Source organism: Orcinus orca, chromosome 11 (assembly GCF_937001465.1).
Source record: "Orcinus orca chromosome 11, mOrcOrc1.1, whole genome shotgun sequence".
Taxonomy (NCBI): Eukaryota; Metazoa; Chordata; class Mammalia; order Artiodactyla; family Delphinidae; genus Orcinus; species Orcinus orca.
In genome coordinates, this window is record NC_064569.1 from 39,124,636 (window position 1) to 39,132,307 (window position 7,672).

The 7,672-nt window shown below is 42.0% G+C and overlaps 1 pseudogene; it reads left to right on the forward strand.

The window, feature by feature from the left end:
* The first annotated feature begins 5,969 nt into the window (after positions 1 to 5,969).
* Positions 5,970 to 7,471, forward strand: LOC101273639 (olfactory receptor 11A1-like; annotated as a pseudogene).
* Positions 7,472 to 7,672: the final 201 nt, after the last annotated feature.

Consider the following 7,672-nt stretch of genomic DNA (forward strand, 5'->3'; position numbering starts at 1 on the left):
AACTATGTAGCTCTTTTGTGGCAGTTATCCCATTCCATAATGTACCATAGTTATCTACAGGAAAATTCTGTGTCTTGACCAATCAATAATGCCCTACATGTCATGGGGTTCAAAACTACATTTGTTGAATAAATGAGATACCCGAAAATATATTGTCTTCTTATCAGTGGAAATATATAAGAAGAAGATAAATGACCCTCCCACTTAGTGGAAGGTTGGAATATATATGGTCTATATATATGGTCTATATATAGACTCAAAGTTTCAATGAAAAACTGGTTAGGCAAATGGTGCTGTATCTACATAATGAATATTGTATGTTATTTTAAATGAAGAAATAATACAAAATGCTGGGACTTCCCTGGTGGCGCAGTGATTGGAAATCCACCTGTCAATGCAGGGGACACGGGTTCGAGCCCCGGTCTGGGAAGATCCCACATGCCATGGAGCAACTGAGCCCATGCGCCACAACTACTGAGCCCGCGTGCCACAACTACTGAAACCCATGTTCCTAGAGCTCGTGCTCCACAGCAAGAGAAGTCATCACAATGAGAAGCCCGCGCACAGCAACGAAGACCCAATGCAGCCAAAAATAAATAAATAATAAATAAATTTTTTTAACTGTAAAATTTTTTAAAAATAATATAAAATGCTTACGATAAAATGCTAGGTGAGGGCTTCCCTGGTGGCGCAGTGGTTGAGAGTCCGCCTGCCAATGCAGGGGACACGGGTTCGTGCCCCGGTCCGGGAAGATCCCACATGCCGCAGAGCGGCTGTGCCCGTGAGCCATGGCCGCTGAGCCTGCGCGTCTGGAGCCTGTTGCTCCGCAACGGGAGAGGCCCCAACAGTGAGAGGCCCGCGTACCGCAAAAAAAAAAAAAAAAAAAAAATGCTAGGTGAAATATTAGAATTAAAATTTTATGTATGATGATAATTACAACTATATAAAGAATGCATATAAAAAAACTGGAAGGAAAAAAATTTTTGGTGATGGAGTTATTTTAATGTATATGTGCTGTTCACATGTTTTTATTGCCATGATCCAAAATTAGTCTTGAAAGACAGTTGGCCTGGCTATCTAACTACCTTCATGAAGGATGACATAGGATGATCAGTAATTCCAAAAGCCAAACTTTATTTTTATTAAATATCCTCCAACATCTTACTGGATCAAACTAACAGTCTTAAAAAAAAAAAAAAAAAAAAAAAAAAACCTAACAGTCTTATTGAGAAAATTAGTTCATGTAGTTGCAACAAGTTTATCCTGAAGAGCTCACCAGGAAGTTTTACTGTCATAGTGAGGTATTGTTAAGAGTGTTTTATTGAGCCTTTGTTTGTTAATGACTGAGGCCATTGTTTGATAACATCCACTTTATTTATTTTTTCCAGGATGAAATTTTGACAATCAATAGGAGGCAAGTTAGGGTACATTTCATGTATGTCTGTAGATCTGTGTGTCTGTTCCACAATACTTCGGAGGTAGCAAGCGTCTGAAGATAGTTTTTATGGACCAACTTAATCATATTTCCAGGCCAACCCATCACAGTTTTCTTCTTTTCCTTAACATCTTCTATTTACCCTTCTCTATTATCCAAAGGCAATACTGTGGAATGTCAGCTTTGAATTTGGGCTTCACCAGTTACTGACTGTATGATCCTGGACAACGTACTCAATCTCTCTATGCTATACTCACCTGATATATGTAAACTGTAGATAATGATAATAACTACGTTCCTCAATTCTTGTGAGGCTTCAATGAGATAATTTTGTAAAACTCTTATCAGAGTGCCTCACACATAAGAGATATTCACTAAATGATCTCTTTTAGTAGCGTTATTTTGTTTTCTGGTCTTAACACGTCCTCCTCTTTATATTCTCTCCATTCATTCTTGATGCTTGTATCAGTTAGTTGATATGAGGGACACAGGAAGCTAGTCCTATGAAGATGAATTTTTTCCCAGGCAGGATTTCTGCATTCAGGAAAGCCAGCTCTGGATGAAAGAGGTTTCTGATGAGGGTAACATGTATCCATCATCAAGACGCGGGTAACCGAAAGTAGTTCAGATAACTCCGCTAACCAAATTTTGTTTTGTTCATTGCCTTATGGCTAGAGTCTAGAACAGTGTCTGACAGGTCATAAATACTTGGTAAGTACAATATTTCTTGAATTAATTAATGTATGGCACGGTTTTATACAAAAACTAATCTAATACCTAGGAAACAGCATATAGACCCTTCATTTCCACTTTCAACTCACAGATAACACTTCAGGGGAAAAAAAGCTGAAATTAAACTTTTAAACACAAGTTGGATATTTTTATTGCTATTATCATAAATTCTACATTAACACACACTGGACTTCCTTTCTACCTGGAAAAGTCTCTTATTCTGTTTCTCAACTGGCATCTCTCTCAGGCTCTTTACAGCAACCCAAGACTGAGGCAGCCCTATTTACTCTCAGCTACTCTCTCAAAAACAATATTATAGTTACTTCCTTGCAGGTCACCTTTTCCTCATCCAAGTCTTTCCACTCTGCCTTTCAGCTGTCAAAGTAAGACACTTGTCCAGTCTCCTCCAGGAGGAGCCATTCTAGTCTGTTACTAGGAAAAATCCAACCTCTGCTGTGGCTCTGTGCTGTCTTCCTTCTGGCCTAGGTCCCCTCTCTGCTTTCATATGGAAGGAACTCAGTGCTGTATTCCTGCAGCAAGGCTTCTTCTTTGTATCTGTCATTTAACTGCATTTTACTATCTGCCTGGACTCTCTTTAAGAGGACTGACCTGGTTTATGTAAATCTGTGATGTTAAAAACTATCAAACTAAACAGAAAAAATTATCTACAGAATTATATCGCTGTCAGCTCGATGCTTTGTGACCACCTAGAGTGGTGGGATAGGGAGGGTGGGAGGGAGGCTCAAGAGGGAGGGGAGATAGGGATATATCTATACGTATAGCTGATTCACTTTGTTGTACAGCAGAAACTAACACAACACTGTAAAGCATTTATACTCCAATAAAGATATATTTTTTTAAAAAGAATTATATGGCTGTTTTCTCCTGCCTCCTCCCTGTTTAGAGATTAAAGCAGGGCCCAGGTCTTGACCCATGCCAGAGTAGGAAGACTGCTAATCTAGCCCTTAGAGGTCATACTCTAGATAATCCGTCCCAATGATGCAAGAACAAATGATAGCATATATGCATTTCACATTGGGGTTCATTCTGAGTATCAGATATTTATTAAATAAGTTAATATTTGCTTTATGAATTATAAAGTATTAAATATTGGTTTTAATCGTGGATATTCTTATGTCTTTCCAGTTTTTCCCTATCTCATAAGGAAGAGGTCATTAGATTTGAGTGAAACATATGGATGTGGTCCCTGATGAATGAACCAAAACATTTCCCTGGAACAAAAACATAGATGCAGCTGATCTCGTTGACTCCAAGATACATCTCCTCCTTAGGGAGGCTTTTCTTCAACCCCCAGAAGGGAAGGGGGCTGTCTCGCTCTAGAAAAGGCAGTAGTGTCCATAGCAGCATATATAGAATAGGGTCAACAGCTTCCATGAGTACCTTGGAGTGGGGAGAAGCCAATACCATGGAGCCTTCACAGGAGAGAAGCAGAAAGTCCACAGATCTGTAAGCTGGAAGAAGAATTTAGTCCAGGGGTAAGACAACCAGGGGAGAAGGCATTGACTCCAAGCCCAAAGCAGGTCATGTCCCCTCTCTACTGAACCTGAGTATCTAGAGTTTATCTGGGCCCAGACTACCCTCTGCCTCCAGAGAGGACCACCTCTGACACAACCTAAACAAATTCGGAAGCATGCCATAGTTTTTTTTAATGTCTTGTGTTTGTTCCAAGTACTTCCAATGAATGGGGCCCATATTTGCCAACAAACTTCTAGAGGCTCTAGGAAGAAACTTCATTGTCCCCACTCTTACCCTCTCTTAAAGTGAGCCTTACCTTATTTTCGTACCCCAAAAATCATGCTGTAAATAACAATTGTTAGCCCCATAAGAATCCCCTCTGTGAAACCGGCACAGGTAGGTGGGTATGGGGTTTCTACCACCACCACCCCCATGGTCCTTGTTCTGCCCTCTGAGCGTCTATGGGATAATTATAATCCCTCTTCTTCATAAGAATCCCTCCAATATTGAAAACAGCTCTCATCGTCTTCCATTAGTTTAGTCTTTTCCAGGTGAAACCTCTCCACACTCTTCATATGTTCCTCCTACTTTATACCTACTAAGTCCTAATTCATGATGGTCAAAAAAAAAATCTCAAATCATTCTCACAGAAGTGGCTACCAAGTCAGGTCTTATCTTTCCTGTAATTTTTCAACTGATTGTTAAAGCTTATCTGCAGAGTTTATATGTGCCCTTGTTAAATTTCATCTTGTCTTTAGCATTCCAAAAGACACGATTATTTTGAATTATAATTCTATCACCTATAATATTGGTTACCCCTCTTTGATTCGTATCACCTGAAGTTTCATGAGCCATGCATATTTGCTGTGTCTGGATAGGTGAATGAAACAAGATCTACAAAACTTTCTCCTTTTCACTAGACATCTTTCTCAGACTTTCAGAGGGTTATTAATGAATACTTTTGCTATATAGTAAACAAACTAAGAGTATTCTCTTTAAGCTCACAGGCATCATGTTTTCTGTTAAGCTTTACTGAAATCAATATGCCCTTTTCCCACCCCTTTCTCCTGATCTACTAAATTATTTTTTGATCTACTAAATTATTAATACTATCAGTAAAAGACATTATGTGAAGTTTCACACTGTAATTCGCATTATATGGTTCCTAATGATATCTCCTTATGAGAATTCCAAATGTTCTGTAAAACACCTATTTAATAATTTTAACAGGGACCAAGGTCAAATTCACTGGTTAGCAAGAACGATAGTAACTTTTGGATCATAAGCATCGATTCAGGGTCCAGATTTGAAACATTTTGGGTCAGTTGACTGGTTTGTTGGTTTGGTTAGTTTTACTAGCTTCTTCCCTTGCTCCATCTCTCTGCTAAATCTGGAGTCCTATTCCACTCTCATTTCAAGTCTCTCCCTAGTTCTTTAAGAAGTCACTACTACATAGAAGACAAAATATGTTCAAAAACATATGAAAGTATTCTATTTGCTCTATGTCTGTACCGCCCATGTGACCAATGTGTGTCTGCATGGTGTAAGCTCAAGTCCAGAAGAACAGGTAGGACCAGGAAAAGAACGCAAAAACCCTGTGTTCTTGCTGCCATCTGCCAATGTGGAAAGTCATCTTTCTTAACTTTAAAAATGAGAAAACTGGGGGCTTCCCTGGTGGCACAGTGATTGAGAGTCCGCCTGCCGATGCAGGGGACGCGGGTTCCTGCCCCGGTCCGGGAAGATCCCACATGCCGGGAAGCGGCTGGGCCGGTGAGCCATGGCCACTGAGCCTGCGCTCCGCAATGGGAGAGGCCACAACAGTGAGAGGCCCGCGTACCGCAAAAAAAAAAAATAAATAAAAATAAATGAGAAAACTCTATGTTGTGTTGGGCTTTCTGGTTTCTTCAGCTTAACACACACACACACACACACACACACACACACACACACACATCTCGTTGACTTCCACCTACAATCTTAATCATGGTTCCATCTCAAGCTCTGAGTAGCAATATTCCAATATTCCCTCAGTTAGGGGAGGGACCAAAGATTCCTTCTCTCTTGGTAATCATTTAAATGTCTCTTTCTCTAGCCCAAGCATTAATTTCAGATGCTGAAAGTTTCCATGGCAATTTGCTATTGGAAATTTATTATAACTAACTCATTTATTTATTTTTTCATATATTCCACAAGTACTTACCAAGATCTTCCTGTGTGTTGGTATTATCTTCCTGCAATAACTGAGAGAAAACAAACCACGGTAGAAATTTCTAAAGAATCTACAGTTAGGTGAGATAAGCTGAACATTTTGGCCTGTATAGGGAACATGAGGCAGGAGAATCAAGAAAAAGAAAGTATCCCCAGCTTCCGGCAAGCTGATGAGAGACTGGGCAAAGTTTGAAAATGGCTTTACCAACAGTCACCAGGGCACTTGTCCAAGGAAAAAGAATGGCTTCCCAGGAGAGTGGGATCTAGGTTAATTCAGATCTTTCTATATGGCATCTCTCACGGAGTAGATGATATACATTTTTTGTCAGGATTTCCAAGTCTTATTTTCTTGGAAAGGGAAAATAGTCTGAGATGAGTGACTGCTTTGGGAATGTGCATGACCTAGAGCAGGACCACCTCCCAAGAAGTCCTGGGCCCTCTTCCTACCCTTCCAGAAGAGTTTACCAGGGATGGTTCTCCTGTTGATGTTCACGAAGATTGTCAGGTAAATAGCTGGTTGGAAGAGCCCCATACTGCTCTCTGATATGGACATTTCTATCACTCAGAAAGCATTTCAAAAAGCACTGTAGGATAGTAGTTAGCAGCTTTGGAGTCAAGCAAACTTGAGTTCAAATCATGACTCCACCATAATGACCTTGAATAATCGACTTAAACTCACTGTGTCTCAGTTTCTCTTCTATAAACAGGAGACAATAAAGCCTGTACCCAGTGCTTGCTTGATGAATAAATTAATAAGCCAAACATGGCGTGTGGTCATAATACAGTCTTGGTTAATATTACCTTCCTCTGTTCTCTTGAGGACAAATCTAGATGAGAAAGCAGCCCAGTAGTGACAGCAAGAACCAGACCACCTGGCTAATCCTAGAGGGCTTTGAGGAGCTGCAACACCTGGGCTTTCTCCCTGGCCGTCTATGTGGTGACAGTCGGGGGAAGCAACCTCATCGTGCTGGCTGTGGCCTCCAGTCGGACTCTTCACACACCCATGTACTTTTTCCTCTGCCGCTTCTCCCTGCTGGAGATTGGCTATACCTCAAACATCGTGCCTCAGCTGTTGCAGAGCTTCCTGGATGGGCGGGAAACCATCTCGCTGGTCACCGTCTGGTCCAGTTCTACTCTTTTGTCTCACTGACTACAGTTGAGTGCCTGCTACTGCTGCCACGTCCCATGATGCTACTTGGCCGTCTGCCACGTCCTTTGCTACCCTGCCCTGATGAGCAGCTGGTTGTATGGCTGCCTGGAGCCTAGTTCAGTGGCTTCTCCTTCTCTGCCTTCACTCTGGCCCTGGCAGCCCCTCTGCCTCTCTGCCCTGGCAGCAGGGAGATGGACCACTACTTCTGTGAGTTTGCTCCAGTTGTAGGGCTATTCTATGGGGATGTGGGGGTCATGTGGGGAGCTGGAGCGAGCATCTCAGGTTTCCTGACACTGGCCCCCTTCCTGTGGATTGTGGCATCCTATGCCTTCATTCTAAGCGCTGCGCTGCGAATACCTTCAAGCTATGGAAAGCAGAAAGCCTTCCCCACCTGTTCCTCTCACCTCCCAGCCTGGAGATCCAGCCTGAGAGCCGCAGGTGGACTCCACTGGTGCTCTGGCGCCCTCTAGTGGCCATCTGCTCTAATGCCAACTCTCAGCCCTTCCTCCTGCCTCCCTCCCCAGCCCTAGGGGCTGCACTGGCCTTGGGCACCTGCCAGCCTGATTTCGTTCCTCCTCTCCCTCTAAGTGCAACGAAGTGCCCTACAGAGGTTTAGGATCTCTTGGAGAAAAGAAAAGGATAATCCACCATCTAAAATGGCACAAGATGTT